Below are 14,086 nucleotides of genomic sequence, written 5' to 3'. Positions count from 1 at the left end.
TTTCTTTTCATCTAACTTCCTACTATCCATCCATCCATCCATCCATCCATCCATCCATCCATCCATCCATCCATCCATCCATCCATCCATCCGTTTCCTTTATTCATTCCATTTCCTTTATTCATTCATTCCATCCCTCCTCCCCTCCACCCTTCTTTTAAATACCATTTTCCTTCATGAGAAAGAAACCCTAAAAAGAATCAGACTCAAAAGGGAACCCGTCCTCATCTGGTTGCCACCAAAAACCCATTCATTACAGTTCCATCATTGTTGAGGTGAACTGTTCATTGATGGGTGTTTAAATGCAGAATTGTTCATGAAAACCATAATGTTCAAAGTTCATATGTACTTTTTGAACATCCCATTTCACATTTGGTCCCCTTTGCTGTTAGAATCCCCATTCTCCTGGGAAGATGTTCCACAGTGTTTTGGAGATTTGTGCTCATACAGCCACAAGGGTATTAGTAAATTCAAGTACTGAGGAAAGTGAGGTGAAGAATTCTGGGGTGTAGTCAACATTCACATTTATCCCAAAGGTGTTCAATGGGCTTAAGGTCAGTGCTCTTTAGCAGGTCATTCAAACTGTACAATCATATCTAACCCATGTCCCAAGACTTTAAATGTGTGATACGTTAATATTCAAGTGAATCACTTTTTTTCTAGTGTAATTTTTTTTTTTTATTTGTATTCTACATCTGTGGTGTGTTAGAGCCAGGAAATGATACACCAGTGGGAAATGGAAAAAGCCACGCAATGACAAGAAATAGGTTGATGGGCTAAAAACAGCATGCAATAAGAAAAAATATAAAAATTTTAGTTGTATACAAATTTTAATGAGTGAAAGTAAGAAGTTGTCTGAAAAATAAATTGTGAACTTTGTTACTGCACTTAAGTAGATTTTTCTGCTATCAGTAAAATCTACTCAAGTCCAATAACATTTATACCTTTTATACCACACTATACCGCACACGGGCACTTTACACCTCACCATACCGCACACAGGCACTTTACACCTCACCATACCGCACACGGGCACTTTACACCTAGCTAGCTAGCTATGTGAAGCATATATTCATGTAGCTGGACTCCTAGTGAAGAAGATTTCATGCTATCACATCCAAAGACTTCCGATACAATTGTGTGCCTCCAACTTTGTGTTAACAGTTTGGGGAAGAACCACATATGGTTGGAAAAGTCAAATATCCCAATATATTTTGCTATATAGTGTACATATAAGCAGGATCCTTGATAGAACATGATGTCGTATAGGACATGATAAAGTATCTTCTTGATACTTGTGAACAGAGGTGGGATGTAATGTAGTCCAAATACTTTTTTACTGTACTGTAGTAGATTTTTCTGGTATCATTATTTTACTTCATTTTTAACTTTCATTCATTCATTTTTTTGACACAAATATCTGTATTTTCTACTTCTTACATTTTTAAAACCAGCCTCGTTAGTTTAGTTTTAATCTATTTGGTGACATGACCAATATTTTTTCTTTTCATTCTGCACCGTGTTCAGCCCATCAACCTATTTCTCGTCATTGCGCGGCTTTTTCAACCTACCACTGGTGTATCATTTCCTGGCTCTCACACACCCCAGATGTAGGCTAGCCTACAAAGCTAACAACGAGGCTAGCGTGGATGAGATTTGTCAGCGATGTAAACATGACCGAGAACAGACAAATTCATGATCACCTGATCATCATTATCTTTTCTTTGCTTGTGTTCTATATGGTGGTTGTTCAGCCTGGATACATTTATTAGATAACAATATTTTTAATTTATTTGTATATTAATATAATGTGAGGTCCAGTTACCAGTGACACTAAAACAGGTAGTAGTAATGGCTACTTTTTATTTAGGTTCATGTCAGAGTAACTTCTTTATTTTAACTTGAGTGAAAAAGTGTAGTCGGTACTTTTACCAGAGTCTTTTAAAACATAATTATCAGTACTTCTACTTGAGTGAAGGATTGTGAATGATTTAACTACTTGGAATGTCATGCTGGGACAGTTTAAATAGAAGGGAACATTTCATGCTACAGTACCATATCCAAAGACATTCTGTGGTAACAAATTGGGGAAGAGCCACATCCAAAAGCAAAACGCAGATGTTCCGATACTTTTGAAAGAACCCTTTGTAGTATCGATTGCGTTCGTGAAATGACCTCACGGCAATAATCCGCTATTTAAAAGCGACCCCTGCAATCCGCTTTGTGCTCGCAAGGAACAAAATGTCGGCAGAACAGCAAACACGTGTAACGTCATCACATACTTCCGATGAGTCATAAAAGCTGGAATGAAAACACACGGTGTGACCTGATCATGTAGCAATTCAATATCGTTTTTTTTTTGTTTTGTTTAGTTTTTTTTGTTTCCTTCTTTCTAAAAATAATTTGTGCGGCTGACCAAAAATAGTCCAAAACCTATTTTGACTGCTTGTTACGATTGGACGAATGCTCTGTACCCTGTGATGTGTGCATGTGAGAGAGGAATGTGTTTTGTGTTGTTTTTTTTTTTCGCTTCTTCGCTCGTTCTCTGTTGCTCGATCGGTTATGACTCATCACCTCGGTATAGGTCTGACAGACTTCTGCGTAGTGCAGCCGTGCTTCTATTTTCCAAAATAGCAGGTTGAGTATCCACGAGCTAATTTTAGCTTTAACAGACTTCCTTATAAAAAAACCACATGAACTAATATATTCCATTTTTTTAAACAAATCAGACATTACAAGCAAATGCAGTCATGTGTAAGGTAACAGATATCATTAATATATTTAATTTAGTCATTCACAAGTACCAAGAAGATTAATGCAATACCTCCTGAAACAATTTAGCCCTCAGTGTAGTCCACATCATGTTCTATCAAGGATACTAAGGTGCTGCTTTTTCCAGCCATACAATCTGTGGTTATTTTTCACTAAGTTGGAGGTACACAATAGTACAGTAAATAATGTCTTTGGATGCTGTAGCCTTACATTTTCTTCACTTGAACTAGACTCAAACCTGTTCTGCTATGGCAATGCCCCTGTGCACAAAGCCAGCTCCATGAAGATATGCTTTTGGATATGCTGGAAGATCTTTAGTGGCCTGCTATAAAGCTCTGATCTTAACCCTATTGAACACCTTTAGAATGAAATGGAATGCCGACTACACCCCAGGCCTCCACACCTCACCATAATCACACTTAAAAATCTATTTGAACATCTGCCCAGAATAGTGGAGGCTACTAGAGCAGCAAACAGGGACCAAATGCAAAACAGGATGCTCTAAAAGCACATGCGGTCAGGTGTCCACAAACCTTTGTCCATACACTGTATTATATTTTAAACAAAATAAAAAAACTGCTTTGATTTATAGGATGAATTTCAACCCATTTCCAAGTCCATTTATGTTCCTATACATCAACCCAATATAATGTGAGGTCCAGTTACCAGTGACACTAAAACAGGTAGTAGTAATGGCTACTTTTTATTTAGGTTCATGTCAGAGTAACTTCTTTATTTTAACTTGAGTGAAAAAGTGTAGTCGGTACTTTTACCAGAGTCTTTTAAAACATAATTATCAGTACTTCTACTTGAGTGAAGGATTGTGAATGATTTAACTACTTGGAATGTCATGCTGGGACAGTTTAAATAGAAGGGAACATTTCATGCTACAGTACCATATCCAAAGACATTCTGTGGTAACAAATTGGGGAAGAGCCACATCCAAAAGCAAAACGCAGATGTTCCGATACTTTTGAAAGAACCCTTTGTAGTATCGATTGCGTTCGTGAAATGACCTCACGGCAATAATCCGCTATTTAAAAGCGACCCCTGCAATCCGCTTTGTGCTCGCAAGGAACAAAATGTCGGCAGAACAGCAAACACGTGTAACGTCATCACATACTTCCGATGAGTCATAAAAGCTGGAATGAAAACACACGGTGTGACCTGATCATGTAGCAATTCAATATCGTTTTTTTTTTGTTTTGTTTAGTTTTTTTTGTTTCCTTCTTTCTAAAAATAATTTGTGCGGCTGACCAAAAATAGTCCAAAACCTATTTTGACTGCTTGTTACGATTGGACGAATGCTCTGTACCCTGTGATGTGTGCATGTGAGAGGAATGTGTTTTGTGTTGTTTTTTTTTTTCGCTTCTTCGCTCGTTCTCTGTTGCTCGATCGGTTATGACTCATCACCTCGGTATAGGTCTGACAGACTTCTGCGTAGTGCAGCCGTGCTTCTATTTTCCAAAATAGCAGGTTGAGTATCCACGAGCTAATTTTAGCTTTAACAGACTTCCTTATAAAAAAACCACATGAACTAATATATTCCATTTTTTTAAACAAATCAGACATTACAAGCAAATGCAGTCATGTGTAAGGTAACAGATATCATTAATATATTTAATTTAGTCATTCACAAGTACCAAGAAGATTAATGCAATACCTCCTGAAACAATTTAGCCCTCAGTGTAGTCCACATCATGTTCTATCAAGGATACTAAGGTGCTGCTTTTTCCAGCCATACAATCTGTGGTTATTTTTCACTAAGTTGGAGGTACACAATAGTACAGTAAATAATGTCTTTGGATGCTGTAGCCTTACATTTTCTTCACTTGAACTAGACTCAAACCTGTTCTGCCATGGCAATGCCCCTGTGCACAAAGCCAGCTCCATGAAGATATGCTTTTGGATATGCTGGAAGATCTTTAGTGGCCTGCTATAAAGCTCTGATCTTAACCCTATTGAACACCTTTAGAATGAAATGGAATGCCGACTACACCCCAGGCCTCCACACCTCACCATAATCACACTTAAAAATCTATTTGAACATCTGCCCAGAATAGTGGAGGCTACTAGAGCAGCAAACAGGGACCAAATGCAAAACAGGATGCTCTAAAAGCACATCCGGTCAGGTGTCCACAAACCTTTGTCCATACACTGTATTATATTTTAAACAAAATAAAAAACCTGCATTGATTTATAGGATGAATTTCAACCCATTTCCAAGTCCATTTATGTTCCCTATACATCAACCCAATATTCTGTGCAGTCAGTTGAAGATCTCAAAGTCATTGTCTGTTCCTCTATTTACCAGGAGCATCTGTTTCAAATCCCACTACAGTAGTAGGAGACGTTCAACAAATCAACCGCTGATGATATATCACACTCCAGCCCAACCAGTGCAAAACTAAATGCTCGCTACTATTCTATTTCAGTATACAATGTATGGTAGGTTTGGAGAGCTCAGTAATGTTGGTACCAAAAACGTTTTAAATATTTCAGAAAAGTCTGATCTATGATTTTCACAAGCAAAAATCTCTAGAGTTTACACAGAATGGGGTGAAAAACAAAAAAACTAACCATCCTGCATGTTGGTAATCAGTAAACTGAAACCTCTTGCTTTTGAGAGAGGTCAGAGGAGGAAAGACCAGACTTCACTGAGCTGACAGGAAGTCTATAGTAACTCAAATAAGCGCTATTTACAACTATTAGAAAAAAATTTGCTCAGAACACACATCAAAACATAAGGTGGAGGGTTGACACTAAAAAAAATGTCCCACACCTGTCAAAGCAAGTACAAGAACCTGAAGATACCAAGGGCACAGACTCTCCCATCTACATTCACATTTATGACATTTATTAAATCCCCTTTTTCAGAGGGACTTATCATGGTCTTACTTATACACTGAGCAGTTGAGGGTAAAGGGCCTTTCTCAAGGGTGGTGCTGGGATTTGAACTTACCCATGCTAGAAAGACTAAAACATAACTTTGATAAATCTTTGGTGAATTACTTTATATCAGTGGTGGACGAAGTACACAAACCACGTACTTACTTTAAAGTAGAGATGTGCAGATTAAAATATGAGTTCAGTTGAGTAAATGTGCTCCCTTTAAACTTTCATTTGAGTAAACGTACAAAATTATTCGTCTTCAAATGTACTTAAGAATCCAAAGTAAAATTATTTATTAAGGCTATAATGTTTCAATTATCATTTTTGTCACATGACCCTTTTCTTAATCAACTCAGTTTATGTGAAAAGACTCTGTTACACTCAGAACACTGATCTATTAATAGAATGTTATTAATGAGTCAAACGCTGATTGAGATCTATTCATATTATCATGAGGCCAAAAATTCAACTACTTAAAAAAAAGAATCAAGCAAATAAAGTCACGGGTGTAGTGGCGAGTTTGAGTTAGGATTTTCTTCCATCATTTATTTCTCTCAGAATGTTCTGCTGTTAAACTGGTGCTAAACTGTATGTTGGTGATAAGTACATACCACCAAGTGACAATCAAAACAAGTTCAAATCAGAGTGAGAGCTCTACACTGATTGGTGACTTGCTGTGTGTTTGACCTGTTCACTAATAAATAAAAAGTGACTGATTTTGCAAAATGTAGTTGAGTAAAAAGGAAGATATTTAATTTTGAAGTACTTTTTTTTAAGTAAAAGTTTCCCCTAATGGAAACACTTCAGTAAAGTACAGATATGTGAAAAAGCTACTTAAGTACAGTAACGAATTATGAATTACTTCGTTACTGTCCACCACTGCTTTATATCCCACCAACTATCCAGATTTAATGGACCTGAGGCCATGATCTTGCTTTTAAAACCAGTCTGAATATTTTACTCTGATCTCGCTTATGAACACTTACCGATCTGTCGACGCTGTCCTGTGAGAACTTTCAAAGCGGTTTGTGTGTGAAATTACAGGTTTCTGAAATACTTTCAAGAGCCCATTTAGCACCAACATTCATGGTAAAGTTAAAGTCACATTTCCTCTTAATTCTGACGCAAGCAGTTTAAAGCTCTGAACTTCTGTATCTGTATAATATTATAGATTTTACTGCGGCCACATTCAGTTTGATTGGATTCGACTGAATTTGATTTGATTCGATTTAATTCAACTCAACTCAACTCAATTCAATTCAATTTAATTGTATTTGTATCACTTTTAACAATGAGAATTGTCCCAAAGCAGCTTTACACAAATAAATACCAATTGTAGCATCATAAATTGCTCCCTATAAGTGTATCCATAATGAGCAGCCAGTGGTGATGGTGACAAGGTAAAACTCCCGAGATGATATGAGGAAAAAGTCCTGAGCATCATCTAGGTCAGTGGTCCCCAACCCCCGGTCAATTGGTACCGGGCCTTACAGAAAGAATACATAGCTTACAATATTTCTGTTTTATTTATTATCTGATTCAGAACGATGTTTTATTTTGAAAAATTACCAGTTTCTTTCCGCCACATTTGTCTATGACTCACTCTTGATGCATGTCATGATGCCTAGATCACATGCCTCCATCCAGGGGCGTAGATTACGCAGGGGATGCGGAGGACATGTCCCCCGCACTTTTTATAAAAAGTTAATTCGTCCCCCTCACTTTTTTTAGTGGATGGGGAAAAAAACAGGTAACACTACACATTTCGTCCCCCCCACTTTTGAAATGATGGCTACGTTCCTGCCTCCATCCGCTACCTTCTTAAAGGGGCTGCTCCGGCCAGTAACACATAATACATTACCGCTAAATTCAAACCCCCAAGCTAGCAAAATGAACAAGAAACAACACAGTGGATTCACGTTTATTATTATATTTAGAAAATACCAGTTTTTATGCCGGTCGTATTATTTTATTTTGTTGGATTTATCCGCCACACCTTAAAGGCCGGTCCGTGAAAATATTGTCTGACATTAAATCGGTCCGTGGCGCAAAAAAGGTTGGGGATCGCTGATCTAGGTGACACTGAATGTCCCTTCTTTATAGTTCATTTACTGTTGAGGTCATTATCTGTTACCAGAAGAATACAGACATGAAAATGTTCAGGCAATTTTAACTGTTTATATTAATCACAGTCAAAATGTATTTTCATTGTTCTTAAATTTTTGACCTTTGATTTCAAAGTAACTTGCTGTATATATGGTGCCATTTTCAGTTGCAGTAAATGATTCCCAGTTCTTATACCCAGATTTTAGGCATCAGAATGAATCAGGGAGATCCGGAAAGAAGATAAATTCACATGATTGCTTGATTGGATAACTGCATAAATGTGAAGCGGTACATGTGAACAGTTTCTATTCAAGTGCACAATGAGTGCATGAACTAATACATACCAGAAATTGTGAATTCATCTCTAATGTCTTTACTGAGCAACTAAAAATTTGGATGGTTTGTTTAGATAGGATATTACAGAACTACCCACAGCTAAACACATTCTGTATGTTTGAAATGCGAATAGTAGTGAGCAGTTTGTTTTGCATTGGTTGGGCTGGAGTGTGTTATATCAGCGGTTGATTTGTTAGAAGTAACTGCTTTCAGGATGTCTCCTACTTCTGCAGCGGGATTTAAAACAGATGCTTCTGGTAAATAGAGAACGTTTTTAAGATCTTCAACCATTTGCATGTACAGTATATTGGGTTGATGTATGGACTTATTTGATCTGATATATTATAGTGGGAATTTATGTTATAAACCAATGCAAGTTGTATTATTTTATTCAATATAAAATATTAAATGTAGACTATTGCTATGTAAATCAAACACAAGCAAACAGGTGCAGAGGAATTCACATAATTTGTGTGCGTGTGCAGCATGTGTATGTGCGTGTGTGTGTATATATATATATATATATATATATATATATATATATATATATATATATATATATATATATATATATATATATATATGTATGTAATATTGGAGTGTTATATATAATTATTGTTGTCTAAGTCTGGCTCAGGCTACACACTCATTAGGGGAAGACTTCTGACTTGAAAGTTGTCCAGAAGATGATCATTGACACCCTGCACATGGAGGGTAAGACACAAAAGGTCACAAAAGGAAGCTGCTGTTCACAGAATGCTGTATCCAAGCACATTAATGGAAAGTTGAATGGAAGGAAAAAATGTGGTAGAAAAAGGTGAAACAAAGCCCATTCAAGAATTTGGGGGAGATTCACAAAGAGTGGACTGCAGCTGGAGTCAGTGCTTTAAGAGCCACCACACACAGATGTATCCATGGGCTACAACTGATGCATTCCTTGTGTGAAGTCACTCCTGAACCAAAGACAACGTCAGAGGTGTCTTACCTGGGCAAAGGACAAAAAGGACTGGACTGTTGCTCAGTGGGCCAAAGTCAACTTTTCAGATAAAAGGAAAGAAAATTTCATGCATTTTATTTGGAAATCGAGGTCCCAGTGTCTGAAGAAGAGAGGAGAGGCACAGAATCCAAGTTGCTTGAGGTCCAGTGTAAAGTTTGCAAAGTCAGTGGTGGTTTGGGGAGTCATGTCATCTGCTGGTGTTGGTCCACTGTGTTTTATCAGGTCTAAGGTCAGCATAGCCATCTTCCAGGAAGTTGTAGAGCACTTCATGCTTTCCTCTGCTGACCAGCTTTATGGAGATTCTGATTTTATTTTCCAGCAGGATTTGGCACCTGCCCACACTGCCAAAAGCACCAAACATTGGTTGATTGACCATGGTGGTGTTGTGCTTGTCTGTCCAGCAAACTCACCAGATCTGAACCCCATAGAGAATCTATGTGGTATTGTTAAGAGGAAAATATGAAACAAGAGACCAAAAAATGCAAATGAGCTGAAGGCCACTGTCAAAGAAACGTGGTCTTCCATACCACCTCAGTAGTGCCACATATCATAACCTTGTGCTCCAGAACATCTGATCACATGCACATTATCAACTTGTGCTGTTAATATCATGAACAGCAGCTACGCTAATTCCTCTCCACTGCTTCTCTTTTTTTCCCCATCCCGAGACACCCTGAGGTTTGGCCAGCTCCAGTCACCTCCCACCATCTTGATGATTACGGACCTTTGAAGAAGTAGATGCCGAACTCACAAACATCCCAAACCATCTAGAGACGTACCAGTGCCATTTGGATCCCGCTACATGTGTGGAGTTTGACATTGGACCTCCTGGAGTGTTTAAAGGCTCTGGCATGGAGAAGCTGATGCTGGATCTGTGATGATCACAAATGCTGAGCTCATAAAACTAGGAGCTACTAACCATATAGACTGTATAAGACTGTAGAAAGAACATCACTTATAATCTTATACTCCAGTAATCATGTTAGTTCTCACTCTCCAGTGTTCTGTATTGTTGAAAGATTTATGATCAAACTCTTGATGTCACCCAAATGAGGATGGGTTCCCCTTTTGAGTCTGGTTCCTCTCAAGGTTTCTTCCTCATAACATCTAAGGGAGTTTTTCCTTGCCACAGTCGCCACGGCTGCTCATCAGGGACAAATTCACACCATTCACCTTAACTGTTGATTTGTGTAAAGCTGCTTTGAGACAATGTCTGTTGTGAAAAGCGCTATACAAATAAACCTGTCTTGACTTGACTTGACTTGCCACAGACTGGTCACCTCCATGCCATGCTGAATTGAGGCAGTAATTAAAGCAAAAGGAGCCCCTACCAAGTATTGAGTACATATACAGTAAATGAACATACTTTCCAGAAGACCAACAATTCACTAAAAATGTTTTTTTTATTGGTCTTATGAAGTATTCAAATTTTTGGACAAAGTGAATTGGTGGGTTTTGTAAAATGTGAGCTAAAATCATCCCAATTAAAATAAATAAAGACTTGAAATATATCAGTCTGTGTGTGATCAATCTATATAATATACGAGTTTCACTTTTTGTATTAAATTGCTAAAATAAAGCACATTTTAATGATATTCTAATGTATTGAGATGCACCTGTATGTATGTTTAAACAAAAGTATTAGGACACCTAACCTTTCTCAGCCATATGTGCTTCTTTCTCAAATATTTACCCCAAATTTGGATGCACACAATTGTATAGGATGTGAAATTTCCCTTCACTCAAGCCATAAATCAATCTCTCTCTCTCTCTCTCTCTCTCTCTCTCTCTCTCTCTCTCTCTCTACTTTAGATAGATAGATAGATAGATAGATAGATAGATAGATAGATAGATAGATAGATAGATAGATAGAGAGAGAGAGAGAGAGAGAGAGAGAGAGAGAGAGAGAGAGAGAGATTGATTGATTTATGGCTTGTTTGACAAATTAACCTGTACTAGCATGATAAAAGATTGAACTTTTTTTTAAAGTAGTTAAGTAACTTAAGTTAGGAAAGGAGTCAGCTCGTAAAAGAATAGATTCTTTGCTGTTCTTGTTGTTGTTATTATTATTGTTATTATTATTATAATTTTTTTATTAAAAAAAGTACGTATAAAGAAGACAACGTTGGCTTGTATGTGTTCCACAACTGTAACATAAAAAAAGGAAACATTAGTATTTTTTATGTATTACACCACACTGTTATTTATCATTTTCTGGGTATATATTTTTTTATTTATTAGAGAGAGAAAAAGAGAGAGCGAGAGAGAGAGAGAGAGAGAGAGAGAGAGTATCAAGGTCACCAAGAGTTCAGTAGAAGTCTTCCCCCCCAGTACAAACTGTATATTTCTAACCTCTCAGCTTTTGTGAGTGAATCGGTTAGAATGAGTGAATTGTGTCCATGTATATGGAATGTATATTTTGCTTTCGCACCAGATCTCAAAGTGTCTCAGTGTCTAAAATTGGCTCCGTGCCCGTAACAGACCTCATCCGCAGGGCGCAGTGACAGCAGAGCTTACACACAGTACATGGTGAATTAGAACCCATGTATCTAGAGAGCGGAGGTTTATGGATGACATAGTGCCTCCGTAGTCCGTTATGTGCACCAGCTGGAGTCTGGGACCAATGATCGCCTTCCACTCCACAAGTGTCACTTTAAGAAGAGGATTTAGATTATGATTATTTTATAACATTCTTTTTGGACATTTAAGCGAGAGCACAGAAGGTCGATTGGAATATATCTTAAATATGCTATAGAAGATACCTAATATAGAGAAATGATTGACGGCTCGACTGACCTTCAATAAGCCCTTCTTAAAGAGGAAAAAGTAAAAGACTCTGAATGGACAGTCTGGATAATGTCCACATTCTTGCAACAATATTCTCCAAGATCAAATATCTGTATGGAAACTGGACGGAAGAGCTTGGCAGATCATCTTGTGCTGCTCATAATCTATTCCTATCTATCATGTCCGAGGATTCATTAGACTTGTGGGGGTTTACGCCGGTAGCACTCGAGCAGTCTTTGTGGTCTTACCCTTTTTTTTAGTTTATGGCAATTGTTTGGGCAGGAACGCTAGCTGACTTCACCCTGCTGCCCCTTTGTAATGAAATAGTGCCGTCATGAAGCATTCCCGAGATTATTTAGTCTAACGTGAATGAGAAATATTGACTCAAATAGAGCATGCCAAGAACATTAACGAAGATAAAGCTCAAAACTCACTTTGAAATAGTATTCTGTCAATCATGTAGATTAAAATAATTTTTTCCAGGAAACATGATGCTTTTGTTTATTGTTGATGAGATCGCTGTATTCTTGCTAATGATTGCCGAATTAGAATTCCAGGTGGTGGGGTGGTGTGGTGGGGTGTTACACGATCCACATTTTTTTATTTGGTTCTGATCACCTGCTTATTCATTTAAACCCAATCAATGAGAAAAAGAAAGAGTGCAAAGACCCCCCTTTAATGTTGCATGATGTAATGTTTCTTGCGGGCTTTTCTTTTTTAAGATGTTTGCCCAGATAGGCCACGAACTACAATCCATAAATTCACACATACACACTTTAAAGAGGATACACCACTGAGTGAAAAAAAAAACCAATTTGCCAAGCTTCATATAGAGATGTTGTGCTGCACTATAGTGATTTTTACCCATTTGGTTCTAATTAGGCCTGGCTCCTGGGATCAGCCCTGAAGATATGTTCCTTCTGAACATTTCAACTTCTATAAACAACCAATCGTCTCGTTTCCAAGCTGACGGCTTTCAGGCACCGACTTGCTCGCCTCTGCCAAGAGGTCTGCGCCTAACCCCCATCTCCCCCCCGTCCCAACCCCTAAATGTTCTGCTTTTTTGACTAATAATCCTATTTCCAATATTCATTTACATCACCCAAGAAAAATCCCGCACGGCCACGGCATGCCAAAAGACATCTAAACACATCGTGTGAGTGTGAGCGCACAGCCCCGGACCCGAACATCACTTCGTCACCATGTTGGAGCAGAGTGTGTGAAAGCATTTCTGTTAATGTGATCTTGGTGAGCGACTTTCCCGAACCTTTTCCCTGATAACGCTCACCTCTGTGATGGCTAAATTGTCATCCTGACTTAATGTCCGATGACTACTTCTGTTACATGCTAGGCTTATTAGGAATAGTTTCGAAACAGCATAGTGAGAAATTAGTGTATAGAAATATATATTTCTATACACTTCCAAATCCCATCTGATTGCACACACACGCATACAAAGCAGCTCAACACACATTCTTTTCTCTTTCAACATGCCTGTAAATAAAAGGGAATAAAATGCCTTGGTTCTTTCAGAGATTTGTCAGTCAAACATCCTTCTTTCTTTGCTGTCGATCCATCGCGCCTATTGCACAAACTGACCTGGAAAATGTTCAAGGGCTTATCACAGGAAGGCCTCATAAATTTAGGACGCAACGAACACTGAGATAAATTTTGCCCGGTATCCAGTGTGAACAGAGTCTTAAATTCAAAGCGTGTCTTTTTTTTTTTTTTGTGGCAGAAGCACAACAGGCCAGGCTGCACGAGCGCTAAGGTATGAAGGACAGGTAAGGATTTCGAGTACTCACTGCACGTGTGTCAGAGGACGAGGTGAAGACGAGGCTCGCCCTGGTAAGACCCTGACTTCCTGCAGCACACACTCACCGAGGAGTGAAGGAGCACAGACTTCTCTCCTCCCCACTCTCCAAACTGCGACTACTCTTTACTGCCATCACTTTATTAAGCAGGGGGAATACGCAGAGGGAGACTATTACCTCAGCTTTGCAGGGAGCACCCCACCAATTACTGATATCACTACTTATCTATCTATCTGTCTGTCTATCTGTCTGTCTGTTGTCTATCTATCTATCTGTCTGTCTCTCTGTCTGTCTGTCTGTCTGTCTGTCTGTCTGTCTGTCGTCTATCTATCTATCTGTCTGTCTGTCTGTCTGTCTGTCTGTCTGTCGTCTATCTATCGTC

At 38.3% G+C, this 14,086-nt stretch overlaps 1 protein-coding gene across 10 annotated transcripts in view; it reads right to left on the bottom strand.

Moving 5' to 3' along the window:
• Window positions 1-13,798, bottom strand: part of myocd (myocardin) — a 116,094-nt gene extending 102,296 nt beyond the window's left edge. For all 10 annotated transcript variants that reach the window (XM_046854278.1, XM_046854282.1, XM_046854280.1 and 7 more), the window contains exon 1: window positions 13,696-13,798. The gene's annotated coding sequence lies outside the window, so the exon portion shown is untranslated. The remainder of the gene's footprint in view (window positions 1-13,695) is intronic.
• Between the last annotated feature and the right edge of the window lie 288 nt (window positions 13,799-14,086).

The sequence above is a fragment of the Silurus meridionalis genome, chromosome 7 (assembly GCF_014805685.1).
Source record: "Silurus meridionalis isolate SWU-2019-XX chromosome 7, ASM1480568v1, whole genome shotgun sequence".
NCBI lineage: Eukaryota > Metazoa > Chordata > Actinopteri > Siluriformes > Siluridae > Silurus > Silurus meridionalis.
This window is presented reverse-complemented; position numbering and strand designations above follow the sequence as displayed.